Source organism: Nymphalis io, chromosome 7 (assembly GCF_905147045.1).
Source record: "Nymphalis io chromosome 7, ilAglIoxx1.1, whole genome shotgun sequence".
Lineage (NCBI taxonomy): Eukaryota > Metazoa > Arthropoda > Insecta > Lepidoptera > Nymphalidae > Nymphalis > Nymphalis io.
In genome coordinates, this window is record NC_065894.1 from 13,625,674 (window position 1) to 13,644,591 (window position 18,918).

The following is an 18,918-nucleotide window of genomic DNA, read 5'->3' on the forward strand; positions in this document are numbered from 1 at the left end:
GGACTAGCGCCGGTGTCGTTCTCTACAGCTTTCTAAAATCTGGCCAAACGATTACGGCAGATATCTATTGTCAGCAACTGCAAACCATGAAGGAAGAACTAGCATCTAAACAACCGAGATTGGTCAATCGCTCTAGGCCACTGCTGCTTCACGACAACGCAAGACACACACTGTGCAATTAAAAACCACTAAGTTAAATGCTACAATTAGAATGTCTGCGACATCCCCCGTACCCCCCGGGCCTGTCTCCAACAGATTACCATTTTTTCCGGAATTTATTTATTTATTTATTTATTTATTTATTAGGGAAACATACAGCATATCGTATATTACAACTTAATATAATAATCATATTTTAACACTTATGCCAGTTAAGTTTCCACTACTGTTTTAACAGGGAAGTGGACTAATTTTGATGTTACATAAAATGTAACTATTTATGACAAAGTAAAATTTTAACGTAAATATGGTTATGGTTAATTACTAATAAGTATTTTTCACAAGATTATAAAATTTACTTAAACTATTTTTAAACAGATCAATGTGGTTGTATTTTCTATTATGACTATTACAAGATCTTAGAATAAAAGAATTTTTGAAATAATTAGTTTTATAAATGGGTATTGAAAAAGTATCCTGAGAGCGAGCGTTAAAACGAGGACACTTAAATAAAATCTCACTGAGCAGATATGGAGAATCAATTAAATTAATTAATATTTTGTAAAGAAACATTTGGTCTCTTTGTTCTCTACGTTCTTCAAGTGGCATAAAAACAGAGTCAGGAAAAGTAAATTTGTATCGCAACCTCCTGATAAATTTGTTTTGTATATTTTCAATTAGGTTGACATATTTTGCATATTGTGGATTCCAAACAGTTGACGCATACTCTAAATGTGATCTAACGAAAGCATTGTACAAAATTACAAAGGTATGAATATTTTTAAAATCTGCCCCTTGCCGAAAGATAAATCCAAGCATTTTATACGACTTCAACACTATTTCCTCAATATGCTTATCGAATATAAGTTTGTTGTCTAGTTGTACCCCAAGGTCTCTCACTTCGGTTACCCTTTTTAATTTAGTATTAAATATGGAATAGTCAAAAATTATTTGTTCTCTTTTTTTCGAAAATGTAATTACACAGCACTTGTCAACATTAAGCTGCAAATTATTAGCAATGCAATATTGTCCTAATTTATTTAAATCCTCTTGTAAATGAAAACAGTCTTGATTATTTTTTATTATCTTAAAAATTTTAGTGTCATCAGCGTATAATAAAACTTGAGAATTTTTGAAACAATTAGTTACGTCATTAATAAAAATGTTAAAAAGTAAAGGGCCAAGGTGAGAACCTTGTGGTACACCCGATGTTACAGGAATAAAACTAGACGTATATCCTTTAATAGCAACGGCTTGAGATCTTTCGCGGAGATAAGATGTAAGCCAACGTAGAAGGTCACCATGTATACCGATGTTGTTAAGTTTTTGTAATAACAAATTGTGCGATATCTTATCAAATGCTTTCGAGTAATCAGTGTATACGACATCTACCCGGAAACCAACTTCCATAGCACTCAATACTGTATGCAAGAACTCACACAGATTGGACTCAGTGGATCGCTTATTAATAAAACCATGTTGGTTACAGGTAAGTAGAGGCCTTAATAATAGAAATATCGTATCATAGACAATCCTTTCAAAAAGTTTTGGAATAACTGACAATTTAGAAATATCGCGATAGTTTTTTATATCGTTTTTATTTTCAGACTTATAAATCGGCGTAATTAAAGATTTTTTCCAAATAGTTGGTAATAATCCGTTGTCCAATGATTTTTTGAAAAGCATTGTTAAAGGCACACATAACACTTTACTGCAGTTTTTTAAGAAAATGGGATGTATTCCATCTGGACCATAACCCTTGGATGTATCTATGTTCGATAAATATCGTTCTACTTTTTTGTCAACAATCTCGATAGAGCTGATGATAGTCTGATTTGCGCTAGTAGAATAGTGATCCATTGTTTGATTTCCACTATTATCCTCAAAAACTGAATGAAAATAAGAATTAAACATATTTGCTATATCGTGTCCATTGTATCCAACTTGAGAGTTAAAATACATTACATTAGGTACAGATGTATGACCTTTTTTAGTCTTTATATAGGACCAAAACTGTTTTGAGCTAAAACGAATATTATTCTCTGCTCGTTCCAGAAACTCATTATAACACGTTCCTTCTAAGTTTTTTGATTGTAGTCGTAATTCAGAGAACTTGTTATAATCGTTTTGTTGGCCATAAATTTTCCATTTTTTGTGGAATTTTAATTTTTTATTAATTAATTTTATCAAGGGTCGCGTAAACCAGCGTGGATATTTATTGATCTCATTTATACACTTAGACGGGACAAATGTCTCTATAATGTGATTTACGATAAGATAGAACGTACCAACTGCCTGACTAATATCTTTGTTTTTAAATTCGTGTTGCCAGTTGACTTTAGCTAATTCAAAATTAATTTTATCATAATCAGCGCTGTGAAAGCGACGTACAACACGAATAGCTGGATTTAAATTTCGCTCAATGGTATTCATATCAACTTTAATACAAAGGGAAGGATGATGTTCATCTTCAGGTTCTGATAAAGGGTCCACACGAGATATGTTACAATTCAGATTGGAAAGTACTAAATCTAAGAGCCTGTTATTTAAGTTAAGAATATAATTTAATTGTTGTAATCCAGTAAAATTCATAAAAACAAATATTTGATGTACAAGGAGACATTCCGAGGGATTTAAAATATAAATTGAATTATTATTATTTAATGACCAAACAGCATCTCGTATATTAAAATCACCTGTAATAATTATATATAATGCTACAATTAGAATGTCTACGACATCCACCGTACCCCCCGGGCCTGTCTCCAACAGATTACCATTTTTTCCGGAATTTGGACAACTTCTTACAAGGAAAAAAATTCAACTCCGATGCGGAGGTCCAAACCGCCTTCAAAGAGTTTATTGATTCTCGCCCCCATGGTGTTTTTTAGTAAAAGGATCTATGAGATAGCAAAAGTGTATGAATAGCAACGGTAATTTGATTAATTAAATATATTTTACAAAAAAAAAAAAAAACTTTATATTCCTCCCGTACAAAACGCCAATTTCATATGTAAGGACCTAATAATAATATTTATATGGTTTTTTAAGTAAAGCTTCTTTGGATGCGATATGAATTAAATTTCAATATAGTATAAGAGCAACGTTTCTGTATGTAATGTTTAAGTGAGTTCCAAACCTTCTCTCCTTAATTAATTATTTAAGTCGAGTCTTTACCTAGCGATTGTTAAGTTAGGTACTTAAGTCCTGTGTTTGACAGAACTAGTTACTGTCTAAAAAAGACGGGTTGAAAAATGCATATCTAATTATGTATTTAAAAATATAACATTTATGTTACGTTTTTATAGCTCACTTCTCACACATACTTTTATCACCGAAATTTAGTTGAGAAGGTTTGATTTTTGATTTTTTATGTGAAACTTTGATTTTTAAAGACGTATAAATTCGTAAGTACATATTTTTTAATTGTTAATTTTAAGGCTTAGTGATAACTTGACGGTGTAATTATTTCAGTAAATAAATAAAATAAACTCAATTCACAAATATCAACGTTTAATTTGTTCTTGGAGTGATGTTTAAGATTTATTTACTGATAGCTTTTGCGTCAGTTTCGTGTTAAGCAGAAAACTCGGATGATGTCACTATTGTTTACAGCGACCGCATTGCGATAAATTGAACACAACTCGCTCAGTCTATACAAGAGCAAAGAACAAAGGTTTCGAATTAAGATAAAATTGTATAAAAGGCAAATAAAGGTTCTCAAATAACAAAATGTACTCAAGTTCTCGGCTGTAGTTCAAAAGCTGCTGTAATTTATACTAAGTAAACATGTCGCACGCGACTTTGTTAACGCTAACAATTCATAAGGACATTTTTTTGATCCCGCTATAAATATATGACATTAAGAGACTGTAACTGATTTAAATAATTACTAATTATATTTCTTTGCTTATTTTATTCCATTGGACATTCCTAACTGTAATATTTGACTTACTCCCAGCAAAATAGTAATAGAATCCTATTGTTTAAGGGGAAATTTAATATTTATGTCGCCTACAGTCCCGTTACGAGTCCCGCAGGTAGAGGATTACCCCTTCCACAACACCCTTTTACGCCCACAAATGAGACAGACGCGTTAGAAAATTGCATTCAGTGTTTACTGACTATTTGTTCAGAAAACAACACATGCTAAAAAATGGCTTTGTGGACCCCCTACGCGGAGGAACCTTTGGACTTAACTACAAATGTTAAACAGGAAGTCTCACCAGACAGTATCTCAACACCTGGTTCCAAGGTTCCTGACTATAGATATTCATCAGAGCCACCGAGTTTAGAACATGAAAATAGATCTTACAATTGTTATGAGTGCAACATCCCGCCGTCCCAAATATCTCCGGTCGAGAGTTGGAACTACAGAAACGCACCTTTAACATCGCAATCAGAGGACTTAGATGTCGACTCGCTGTCTGATGATGCCGAGTATCAAGCCTTTTCAAGCAGGATGCATTTCGAGCTATGGCCGAGAAGAATGGAGGCAGCTTACTTGGAAATAATCCGAGAATGAGGCGAGCGGTCCAGAGGAATCGAGACGCTGACGACTCGTACAGGAAGCAGAGAGAAAAAAACAATTACGCGGCGAAACAGAGCAGAGACAGACGAAAGTTAAGAGAAGTTCGTCACGCGTTTCAAGTGACATATCTAAAGAAAAGAATTGCAAAATTAAGGCCCAAGCTCAGGGAACGAGTATGTCAACCTTGTCAACATCGCAAACAAATACGGAGCTTCCACCGCATCCGTGTATAAGCACAGTGCAACACAGTGTTGAACCGTACCCATACATCGGGTATGTCCAGCCCATGTACGTGCCCGTTGTTGAACCATCGCCTGGGCCTTCGAGTTCCGGGTTGCAGCAATCGACTAATAATTATATAAGTACGTGCTTGATATCGCCACCCAAGTCTCCGGGATCAGACAAAAAAAAAAAGCGTCCAACGGAGCTTCCACCGTATCCGTGTATAAGCACAGTGCAACACAGTGTTGAACCGTACCCATACATCGGGTATGTCCAGCCCATGTACGTGCCCGTTGTTGAACCAGCGCCTGCGTCTTCGAGTACAAATATGTCGCAATCGATGAGTGTCTCAAGGAGTACGTGCGTATTTTCGCCACCCAAGTCTCCGGTATCAGACGAAAAAAAAAAGCGTCCAAGTTATATGATAGATGGAGACGCTTTATCAGACGATCCGGACTACCTTGCGTTCGAGAGGGAAGCCCTCAGAGCAATGGCCGAAAAGAAAGGAGGGTCGTTGCTCGGTAATAATCCGAGAATGCGTCGTGCCGTGCAAACTAATCAGAACGCCGACGATTTTTATAGAAAACAGAGAGAGAGGAATAATTTTGCTGCAAAGCAGAGCCGTGACAGGAGAAAACTACGAGAGATCCACAATTCACTCAAGGTCACTTATTTGAAAAAATACCTGTCTAAGATCATACGTCTGCTGTCTTCGAATAGGTGTATAGTGTGTGACCAGACGTTCCTTTAGAGATTTAGAATTATAATAGTGTTTAATTTTTTTTATTTTGAACTATAAGTTCTAAACTCTAAGGTGTTTGTGCAATGATGTTTGTGCAATCTTATAAATAGTATACTTGGAGTATTACAAGGTTGTACATAATTTTCCGTGACTGCGTTGTCGGCTAAAACTTAATATATATAAAATTAAATACAGTTACATCCGGAGAGGAGCCATACGGTGTCATTTGCTTCCTGTTCTTGCATGAATAACATTTATGAATCGTTCGAATTATCTTTCATTATTCACGAATGGTTTAACTTCTATTTGACCGAATGTTGCAACTAAAATCATATTCTCCAACAATTTTTTCTGCAATGGTTATAATAAATTACTTAAATTAATATCAGTATGAAACCAAAGAACACGTAGAGCATCGTACATACAATAAAATGAAGAAATTATTTGAAAACATTTCGCGATATTGTATCAGAAAATTGTGACATCATGATATCATTGTAATCAACCTTCACATTTTTCTATCTATTGTGTCAAAAACAAGCAAGCTTGAGTAGCAAATTAATAGCAAACGCAAAATCTACGCAACTCTTCATAATAGACCGAAAGTCACCCCATTGTTCTTCCGATGTGTCCCGTTGGTTCAGGTAGCGGAAGTAACCCGTGCAGCGGGGTGGGGGTGCCCTGCACAATTAGACCACACCCCCGAGAATAAAAGACCGGGGCGACCAACAACATCATTAGTTACTCGCAGTCAACCGTAACTACTAACCGTACTAACTAAAGTAATCATGGCTCTCTGGACACCATACGCTGAGGACTCACCATTAGATCTATCTGTGAATAGTACACGTGAAACGACATCGCAAACAAATACGGAGCTTCCACCGCATCCGTGTATAAGCACAGTGCAACACAGTGTTGAACCGTACCCATACATCGGGTATGTCCAGCCCATGTACGTGCCCGTTGTTGAACCAGCGCCTGCGTCTTCGAGTACAAATATGTCGCAATCGATGAGTGTCTCAAGGAGTACGTGCGTATTTTCGCCACCCAAGTCCCCGGTATCAGACAAAAAAAAAGCGTCCAAGTTATATGATAGATGTAGACGCTCTATCAGACGATCCGGACTACCTTGCGTTCGAGAGGGAAACCCTCAGAGCAATGGCCGAAAAGAACGGAGGGTCGTTGCTCGGTAATAATCCGAGAATGCGTCGTGCCGTGCAAACTAATCAGAACGCCGACGATTTTTATAGAAAACAGAGAGAGAGGAATAATTTTGCTGCAAAGCAGAGCCGTGATAGGAGAAAACTACGAGAGATCCAAAATTCACTCAAGGTCACTTATTTGAAAAAAGACCTGTCTAAGATCATACGTCTGCTGTCTTCGAATAGGTATATAGTGTGTGACCAGACGTTCCTTTAGAGATTTAGAATTATAATAGTGTTTAATTTTTTTTATTTTGAACTATAAGTTCTAAACTCTAAGGTGTTTGTGCAATGATGTTTGTGCAATCTTATAAATAGTATACTTGCAGAATATTATTCTCTAAAGAATTGTAAGTTGAAATAAATTTAATAAATGACCAAACATAAATTGACCTTTTAATTATTTAAAACCTTTTAGTTTTGTTACAAAATCATAGAAAGTTATAATCAATTTGAAGTTTACACTAACAATATCTATATCGAGTCAAATATCTTCAATAGATTTTTCTATCTTGTATCATAAAGATAAGGTGGACTACCGAGCTTAACCCCATTCAAGTCCCCATTGAATAAAAAGTTAAGTACATACCATTAAGTTACAATAGAATGGGTGCGGCTTGCGCAAGCGCCGCTTTTTGCTTCTTTCCGACCAATCGGGTTCACGAATGAGTGTTTATTGTGTATTCAAAGATGATCGATAGATATACATAATTTACTTTTATATTTACTTTAAATGGGTTTAGTGTATTTTTAATTTGTAGATAATCAATATAAAATGTTTAAAAGCAAATACGAAACCGTTCAATATTTTTTTTGCCTCTGTTCATCAAACGATTTGTGTTATGTTTATTAGCTATTAAGATGCACACGGAATGATATCAATAAATAAATAGAAATAAGAGTGAAAAAATAACAGTACGAAACTTACAAATTCATATATGTACTACTCAAATTTTCAATAATCCACCGCGCGAACATTAGTGTTATATTAGCTTCTTAATTAAAGTTATTTTTAGGTTAAGAAATCTAAAAATAAAACTAATTCCTGTACTTAAACTAGATTTATTTCGCTAAAAATAACCTTACACAACTGGATATAACAGACTACTATACTTTCTGCTTGATGACGTGCGGCAAGTCGAATTTACCTCGGACGCATTTCAGCTTCACACCGGGACAATCTTTAACTCTGAAATTGATAAAAAACCCAAATTCATCATACATTATTGGTGGCAGACGCAGCAGATACTTGTTAAGTTTAATATTAATCCATTTGGTTTTTGGTTAGTTTAATGGATCGCTTATAAAGCTAATCACAAGGTTGATAAGTAGTCACCATCGCCCATGAATTTTGAAAATATTAACTATTCCTTACATCGTCAACGCACCAATAATGGGAACAGAGATATATATCTTTTGCCTGCATTTACACTGGCTCACTCACCTTTGTAATTGTAAAAAGATCTATAGCTAAGTATATTTATAGTCAAGATAAAATAAAATAAAAATAAAGATGTGCTGCAGTATTATGGCGACTGCTCCATTTGTCATGATGAACCACATCACTCACCTGCCGACTCTAACGAGCACGATATTGTGTTCCTGCAGGTTGTGTCCGATGCCCGGCACGTAGGCGATCATCTCTCGCCCGCTGGAGAGACGCACGAGCACGCATTTACGGTTAGCGGAGTTCGGCTTCTTGGGTTTTCTGATCAAGGTTTTTAGTATCACACCCTGAAATTATGTTCCTTATTTAACTAAAAGTAAGAGCCTGTTTAGGGAAACATAACAGGGGTTCTGGGTTATGCTTTAATGAGAAGGTTTGGAGCTTAATTCATCACGTTGCTCCGTTGACTGTTCGTGAATACACACACACATACACTTGTAGGTTTTTCACGTTATTTTACTTCAAAGTAAAGCACTGTATTAAAAACACAAATTAAACACACGAATATTCAGTGATGCTTATATGCTTGGTACAGATTTACTCGATTTAGCTAAATAATCGAGGTTTTGTAAAACACATTGTTAGGAGACTATGTAAAAATATATATCTTAATATTCCGTATGGGTAAATAAAAACCGTCATAATATAAGAGATATTTGTGCACATTTGTCTTTTATGCATATTTCTAATGCGCTGTTCATAGCAGTAAGTTTTGGCATCCCTTGTTCATATGTTACAATTACATCCTAAAGTTGAGAGTGGTGTTTCAAAATTTTTTTTTTAATTTTATATTTGTATCGCAGACTGGAATCTAAGATGTAATGTCCTATTTGTCTGTTCCTTACCTAGCTTCTTAACTCTACAAAACAAACGATAAACGATATACACACACAACGATACAAATTATTGATATGAGGCGGTAAACTAATGAGTGGTATTCACACAAGCGCGCCTGACCATATTAATAGTGACATTTAACTGAAAATTGTAAATTAATAATTTAAAAAAACCTAATACACGCATTTTATAGAATAATTTTTTTCCAATTTTGTTTAATGTTAGTTTAGTATGGAGAGTGTTTCTGAAGGGACAATATTAGTAAAACACCAGTGAGTTTGTTATAGCCCGGTTTCTATATTTAACGAATTATTTTTTTACATCTGTAACCGATAATTTTGATATGACTTCAATACTTACGGAACGTTATTTTTTAAATGTTTTTTATTCATGCATAAGGCAAAAAGAATTTTTTTTTAAATATAGCAACCGGATATGAAAGAATAGATATATGTAAAATAGTCAGCATATCTTGGCGAAAGGATTTCCATTGAGCGGATTTCTTGATTTTCTCTTTTTGATATGTGTAAGCTCCAAACCTCCTCCTCAAAAAGGGAGAGGAGGCCTTAGCCCAGCAGTGGGGCATTTATAAGTTGTTACTGTATTTAATATTTCATATGATCAATGATGGAAAATAAGCAATAGAATGAAAAGACTTCGTCTAAGCACGGCGACGACACTTTTACTTTATCGATGACGGCCCTAGACATGTTATATATATATATATCGCAGGTATAATTTCACTAGTGATATTATAATTAAACGGTAGATTGTGAATCGATTTCATTTCTTGCAATTTAACGGCTCGGTTTTAATGACATTGTATGGTATAAATTTAACGTATATATATCGCCGTTACAGTTTTATTATATGTACATATATAAAGTCAAGATTTTTTTTCCCTAGTTACCTAGTCAGAACAACAAATGATTATTATAGATTGTTTTGTTATTTTTATATTAGATGTTATTTTTTGCAAATTAAAAATATTCCTGGAACCCGAAACATATTCAGAAGTTAAAATTATTTGAGCAACAACTAAAATAACAAACGTATTGTAGAGTCGAAGGCAATATCACGTAGTGTCCGGCTGAATGTTATTGTTTGAGAAAATCGTCGCCAAGTGTCTCCCGGGAGAGAGGCTTGCATCTGTCTAGCGCAAGCAAATATTATAATATCGGTACAAGTTACGAGCTGAACACTTGTTGGACGTGTTTTAAGATTTGTTGATTTCATATGCAATTAAATCAAAGCGACAGTTGACAATAGTACAAATACATTTGTAGGTATAAGATTTGATTTGACTAGAATAGAAGAATTAGTAACGTACCTATTTTATCCTGAATTTGTTGATTTGGGGCTGATTTATCGATGGGACTATGTTATTTTGAAAAGTGAACTGGCGATCAAAAAATCGGTCGTAAAAAATTAAAGAATTGAAGTCATTTCTTTTCATCAAAAATATTTATACAGAGCGTCATTTACAAAACGCGTATACACTAAACTTGGACTGTGTCTGAAACAGTACCTGCTCTTTTTGCGGATTATAATCCGCTAATAGTAGGCAATGACCGCACACGACGGACACATAGATTTGAAATTATCCTTTCTGACAACGTTGCTTCGAAATTATTTAGAAAAAAAAGTCCACAGGCGACAATAGGGAAGAGTTGCGCTACGGGAGCATTGTCTGTTCCCAGAAACGCTGTAAATCATATTTGTGTAAGAATAACTTTAATACCACTCACAAATGGTACAACTTTATCGCAATTGTCAATTCAACATCTCATACTATGCGTTCGGTTATTGCAAATAACTGCACATTGTTATCAACAATAATAATAATTCTTGGAAGGATTCTTAAGACTTCTAGAAGAAAACTTATGATATATTTTCGTAACATTAACGAATTGATAGTATAATGTTGAATATTCATAATCTATATTGTTTAAATATGTATTATATATAAAAAGGAAGTAACAGATCTTAAATGTCTTACTGCCAATTATGGAGAAGGTATGGAGTATATTTCACCACGCCAGGTGGAGTATACTCCAATATTTCATGTATTTACTGGTGGTAGGGCTTTGTGCAAGCTCGTCTGTATAGGTACCACCCACTCATCAGATATTTTATCGCAAATCAGCAGTACTTGGTATTGTGTTCTGGTTTGAAGGGTGAGTCAGTAATTACAGGCACAAGGGACATAACATCTCAGTTCTCAACGTTGGTAGCGCATTGGCAATGTAAGCGATGATTAACATTTCTTACAATGCCAATATCTATGGGCGTTGGTGACCACTTACCATCAGGTGGCCCATATACTCGTCAGATCTATATAAAAAATACGCTGGTCTACCATGGATTGGTTAGGTATAGTTATTATAAATAGAATTATAACTAACACAAGCGTTCCTATACAATTTTTATCCTTCATCATTACGTTTGAGAAGTGTTATTATAAACACACATTGAGCAAGTGAAATCTTAGATCAAAGAATTCTATACCTATAAAGGAAAAGTGCTAGAAAGTTTTACTTCTTCTCAAAGATTCGAATTTTAAGCATGAGCAAAATTTCCGCGTCTTTAACTCTAAAGGATCTGTGGCGGAGCGATCAAAACAGACACAATTGATTCATTGCTACTCGTATTTTCTATGAGAAAGTTTAATATGGGAAGATCCCACGTAGCGTCCGGTCAACAATCATTACTTTTAGTATCATGCCATAAATATATCAAAAATATAATTAGTAATGTTTAAGGATTTATCACATTATTAAAATATGTAAATTTACAAATAATCAATTAATTTGTAAAGCATGAAAACTGTTTTTACTACAAGTACATATATAAAAAAAGACATAAAACCATCTTTACACAAGAATTTGTAAAACATTATAAATGCCGGTGTAAAATTTTGATATCAGCTCGTAAGCGATTTTTAGCTCGTAAAAAATACATCCATAACAACGTATAACATATATACGTAAACTGAAAATATTTTTGCCGAAAAAACAATCGGATAGTAAAATATTTATACCGAAAATACAATAAAATGCTTATGTAAAATACTTGCATGATACTTCAGGACAACATAATGCATATCAGTTGGTATAGTATTTATACTTATATTTTTGTCCATTTTTATATAATTTTTTTTTAATTTTAATGCTAATTTAAATTCCCTTATTATTAGTTTAGTATTATTACTTTAATTTAACTAAAGCCGGTTGAGTCGTTATATCTGGTATTAGGCTTGCTGGTCCGTTTCAAATATTTAATAGTCTTGTTTTTCCTCTACCAATTTTTTATATTTGTAACCTGAAGTTACCAATAAGTATAGCACACTTTGGGAATGAAACAATCGCCTCCGGGTTATTTCGAAAGAAAAAATATAATTCTGTTATTGTTTATTGTCTATTTTAAAATGTGAGTTATAAAATATCTCGCAGAGTTTCTTTCGCCGTTTCTTCTTAGGCCTGAGGTGTTTATTTCCGAACCGGTGGTAAATTAATGACAGTCAATAAGTAACGCTTCTATATTGACTAAAGATTTTCAAATTTGGAATGTTTAGATATATATTTAAGATTTGTTATTATTAACCTGTTGATTTTCTAAATAAGTTTATTTGTGATATGAAATTTATTTCGACGAGATAAAAATTCGAAGTGGAATGTGCATTTGGAAAAATTTGCGACGACGAAATTGCGACCAATTTATTTTGTTTTGAAATGGTTTTGCTTTATTATTTACTTCATGCCATTTAAAATAACAGATATTATAGTTTACTGTGTTTGACTTTCAATCACAAGTTTTTGTACTATTTTAATACAATACAACATTTCAAAGGAGCAGTTATACAAAAATTTGCATGAAATAGCCGAGTCATTGTCCAGTAAAGCAGTGTTCGGAGTTCGGTGTAGTAATCCCGAATGTGCAAGCAACGTGCGACAATATGCACAAAGCCGAGGTGTGAATGAGATCTTCATCAGCGGTCAGCGCTGACTCATGCCATCCTCACAACCCTTATTTAAGCTTCGAATCGTGTAGCGTTAGCATAATTCATTATTTCTCTGCTTGGACGCTTCGTTTCGATGCTTAGACTTTACTAATATTGAAAAAAAAACTATAGCCAGCTACTATTTAATCCTTGTACTTGATCAAATTAAAAAAAAAAACAAATTTCCACAAGATCATTTCAATTGCTAATTTATTTATACTAATATTATAAATACGAAATAACAAGGGGCCCTGTCTGCCAGTCGCGGTAGGGGTAAGGGGCAGTGTTAGGTATAAAAAGCCCATAAGTTTCAAGGTTGCTTCATACAAAATTTCATCAAAATCAGTTCAGTGATTTATTATTATTATGTATATATGTTTTTTGATGAGCAATCTGACTAAATACTTTACGCTCATTCGTCGCCTATTGAACGACAAATTATTTTTATTATACATATATTATTATAAAATAAGTTTAATCAGTGATTCAGAAACTAGATGGAACTATATGACAAACAATAATAATGGCTTATTTGTAGACATTGCTTTGCTATCCGTACATGTCCCAGTGGACATAATCCGGGTCCACACGGAAGGGTTCCACGCAAAAGACAGGCGCGATCGCAATCCCCAAACTACGATTGATAACCATACCAAAACAACTCCTATTCTTTATGGCATAGAAAAGCATTTTCCCCACAAAATCTAGGCAGCTGCCAAAATTAATGCGGATGTCGATTTCGCGTATCGAAATTACATGTCCGCTAAATTGACAGTTCTATACGGTTTTCAGATGGGATTTTAAGGCTGGATGGATTTATATAGTTATTAGGAACATTCTCAGTTATGGATGTTAACACAAAACAATTTATCTTTACCATATAGTCATTTTTTATAGATTTTATTGCCACAAAGCACATTTTATTAATTTGCGACAAGGAATTATTGATGCCCATCACTGAATTACTTACATTGTAACCAGAAAGTCCCAATCGTTTGTACAATGCTTCGGTCATAAGACAGGACGTGCTGCCGCTGTCAAGAAGAGCACGAGCGGTGTAAACTATATTGTTTCCCCCCCTCACATTTACTAATGCGGTCGAAAGTAAAACACTGTGTTCAATTTTTGCCGTTAACGATAAGTTTGCGCTTTGATTTGATTGAGCGGACATAGTTGCATTATTACCAGTATCATTACCATTAACAGTTTTGTGAACAGAGGGAGTATTTTTAAATTTTGAATGTTCAGAAACGTGTACAAGAGTGTGGTGTTTGCGACGACATATTTTACAGCCTGCCTTCTTACAGTTGTTGGCATAATGACCCACAGACAAACAATTAAAGCATACCTTATAGCTAGGTAAAATTTGCAAACGTGCTTCACATGACAGTGCCAAAAATTCAGGACACGAACTCAATTCATGGTCACCGCTACACTTTTGACACTTTTTAGGTTTAAATAAAGCAGAACTTAAATTATTTTTATCATCACCAGAGTTACCTTTATTGTTGTAATCTTGTACAATCATTGTCTTGACTTTAACATTTTTTAATGTGTTTGCATTTTTATTAGCTGAGGAATTTGAAAGTTCTAATGTTTCTATTATATCAGCTCGATTCTTAATAAAAGTTAAAAATATGGAAAACGTAATTTTTGAATTCTTTTCGAGATTGCCTTTGTACTCCTCCCATTCACGATACGTTTTACTGTCTAATTTATGTGTAATAATATAGATTAAAAGAGTATCCCACTGATTAACAGGTTCACCTAGTGATTCTAATGCACGCAAATTTTTATTTATCTGATCTATTAAATTTTTCAATGTTACTGACGACTCCTTATGAATGACATCCATATTAAATAATGTTGATACATGATGTTGAGTTAATAAATGCTTATTATCAAATCGATCACAAAGAAGTTGCCAAGCCACAGAATAATTCGCAGCAGAAAACTGAATTGAGTTAATTACCACAGCAGCAGATCCTTCTAGCGAGGATCTTAAATAATGAAATTTATTAATATCATTCATGTCATCATTTGAATGTATTAAACTCACAAAAGTGTCATGAAACTCTAGCCAGTTTGTGTAGGATCCGTTGAATTTTGGTAATTGAATCGTTGGTAACTTTACAAATTTATGATTGATTCTTGATGCTTTTTCTTATGATTTGCAAGTATTTCTTGAGCTAGAGATATAGACTTATAATAAAAGGATTCAAACTCGCTACGTTCTGACAATTGACTATCCATATTGTCAGTATTGCATTCTAATGACACCTGCACTTCATCGTATTGTTCATACATAGCCTCGAGCTTACTCAAACGCAACTGTAACTCACTAACCTCAGAGGTGCTCAAAGTTGAAGGATCCAATGAATTTAAATAGTTAGAAAAGTAAGTTAACCTTCCTTTGTAACTCGCACGTTTCCTAGTAAGCTCCTTATCCTCAGGCATTGCGTAGGCTGGTGTAACAATCTGGAATTTATACAAATCAAAGTGAGAATTTATACAAATCAACAATTTATACTAGTTACAGACTGTAATAATAAGCAATACGACAATATTTTAAAGATTTAACAGTACAACAAATAAAATTTAAATAACTACAGGTTACAAGTTAGCACGTGCTCTAAGAACTTAACAAAATTACCTTAACTTCAATATTAATAAAGCTAAATAAACTGAAATCTTAATAAATTATAACCGTAAAGTGATGTTGCAATTAATCTTTATGACCTAACAAAGCGTTTATCATAATGCAGTTATTTTATACTCTTTGATAACTACTCTTTGATAGATCTTTACAACATAATTAATAAAATAATTTAACTAGGCTTGATTAAGTTAAATTAACTTTATTATAATAATATTCGTAGAATTTTATTCACGTTACAGTATTAACAAAGATATACTAACCTTAAGCAAATTATTTTACGTTAAATACTACCTTAGAGTGTTGGGAATTAATAATCATCAAGATCTTTACGAGTTTACCACTGGGTACTCTGCTATCCTGACCACAGAATCTTCTTATTATATCAGTTTCAGTTATCGACAGTAATAGTAAACGTGAAATACTTTCTGTTATTTCACAGATCTTTGATCCTCTAGGCCTTCTAAGTCCTCGTGTAATGACAATGAAAATGTTGCTTCAAAAATTATGGTTACACAAACTGTCTTGGGATGAACAACTGCCTCCGGAAGTTAATAAACTTTGGTCCGAATTGATTGTTGATTTACCGGAATTAAATAAAATTAGGATTCCACGACGTGTTATTATTGATTCATACCAGTTTTTAGAATTTCACATTTTCTGCGATGCGTCTGAACGAGCCTACGGTGCGTGCCTATACGTACGTAGCGTTAGTGATGAGGGTGATGTATTAGTGCGTTTATTAGTAGCTAAAGGTCGAGTTGCTCCGCTGAAACCCACAACTATTCCGAGGTTGGAACTTTGTGGTGCCCTGGTGGGAGTTCGTATATATGAAAAGGTTGTTGCCTCATTACGAGTACGAGCAGCACGAACCTTTTTTTGGAGTGACTCTATGATAGTGCTAGGCTGGTTAAAAATGTTGCCAAATAAGCTTCAACCCTTTGTCCGGAACAGAATTGCAGAAATTTTAGATAAGACACCCAGTTGTGAGTGGAGACACGTTCCTACCGATAAAAATCCCGCGGATTATATTTCACGTGGTGTCGCATTTAAGTTAATACGGAATTTGAAAGAATGGTGGTCCGGACCAGAATTTTTGATGAAAGATATGTCATGTTGGCCAACTAAACCTTTACATACAGATGATGATACACTACCGGAAATGAAATCAAATATTACTATTTTACATGCTTCGGCCAACAATGATGAATTAAATAGATTAATTAATTTTAACTCTTTTTCTAATTTTCTACGGCTTAGGCGTACTTTAGCTTGGGTTTTACGATTTGTTGATCTGAAATGCAAAAAGATAAAGAATATTGGTCCTTTTAGTAGTAAAGACTTACAAAGAGCTTTAAATGTAATAATTCGGGCATCTCAAAGTGAATCATTTATAGAATATACTTTATTAATAAATAAAAAGGAGTTGCCTAAGAAAAGTCCACTAAATAAATTCAAAGTATTTTTAGATGACCAAAATATCATGCGTGTCGGTGGTCGACTCCAAAATTCAAACTATCAGTATGATAAAAAGCATCCTATTCTTCTACATTCCAATCATCGGTTTACAGTGTTAGTATTTGAATATGAACATAAAAGGTTATTTCATGATGCCCCTCAATTATTATTATCTTCTATTAGAGAAATATCAATATATTCCTCTAATAGGCCGTCCTCTAATAGGCCAATGCCTATTAGAGGACGGAATTTAGCTCGAAAATGTTACTTACAATGTACGCGGTGCTGTCGATTAACAGTTACTCCCACTATGGGTTACTTACCACAGCAGCGACTTCTAGGTGGTTTTCCTTTTGAAAATATTGGTTTGGATTATGCAGGTCCAATCCAATCAGCAGTTCGACAAGGTCGAGGTACAAAATTAGTTAAAGTTTATATTGCCATATTTATTTGTTTTACAACAAAATCAATTCACCTTAGCTTTAAATAGGTTCATCTCACGTAGAGGAAAGCCGAAAAATATATATTCCGATAACGGCCGTTCATTTGTCGGTGCATACAATGACCTTTCGAGCTTTCTTAAAACAAATTGTGATTCGGTAACTGAAGAGATGTCAAAGGAAGGTAAAAACTTTCATTTTATCCCGGCATACTCCCCTCATTTTGCTGGTCTTGCGGAGGCTGGCGTAAAATCAACTAAACATCATTTAGTTAGAGTGTTGGGCCTTTGTAACCTCTCTTACGAAGAATTATACACCACTTTAGTCCAAATAGAAGCTATCTTGAACTCGAGACCACTGACACCATTATCATCAAATGCCGATGATTCAACGCCATTGACGCCAGGACATTTTTTAATTGGACGCTCCTTAGTATCACTACCATCGCCAAACTACGAACATCGCCCTGTAAATTCCTTAACTCGCTTCCAACGAATAGAACAGCTGAGACAACATTTTTGGACTCGATGGAGCAAGGAATATATATCGGAACTTCAGATAAGAACCAAATGGAGGTCATGTAAGGGTTCGCTGAAACTCAACTCTTTGGTTCTTTTAAAAGAGGATAACTTGCCGCCACTAAAATGGAGAATGGGGAGAATCGTGGCTGTCCATCCCGGTCCAGATGGGATCATCAGAGTTGCAGGTGTCAAGACGTCCAATGGCGTAGTTCGAAGATCATTTAGCAAAATTTGCCCAGTACCCGACCTTTCTGAAGGTGGAAATTCTGGTTGAAAGGGAATCTTTCAACGTCCGGGGGTATGTTGGCGCAAGCGCCTGTTAAAACTGTGAAGCAATTTAGTATATGGACGTTACGGAACGATTTAGATATAAGGCACATTGTTTATTGTAATTTTTTACCTACCCTGTCATAAAAATATGTAACACAATAAAATTTTCATTGCAACTAAACTACGCCTTTTTTAATATCTCCTCGTTAAATACTATCAAAATCCGCAACAATCATTAATAATATTTTTATTAAAATAATTTTAGGTACATAAATATTTTAATAGTGCCTTTTAAATAATATAATAATACATTAATATAAAAGTGACACTGTCGTAAAATTCTCGATAGATGTCACTTTTACCTTTAAGCAAGTTAGCTTACCGCTATTCAACGATAGATGTCATTTTTTGTTATTTGTTCTAATATTTA

At 34.3% G+C, this 18,918-nt stretch overlaps 1 protein-coding gene and 1 pseudogene; one reads left to right on the forward strand and one right to left on the reverse strand.

Annotated features, from left to right (window-relative positions):
- LOC126769487 (uncharacterized) overlaps positions 1-18,918 on the reverse strand; it is a 1,339,673-nt gene that overhangs the window by 916,789 nt on the left and 403,966 nt on the right.
- Positions 1-18,918, forward strand: part of LOC126769508 (uncharacterized) — a 729,621-nt pseudogene that overhangs the window by 213,786 nt on the left and 496,917 nt on the right.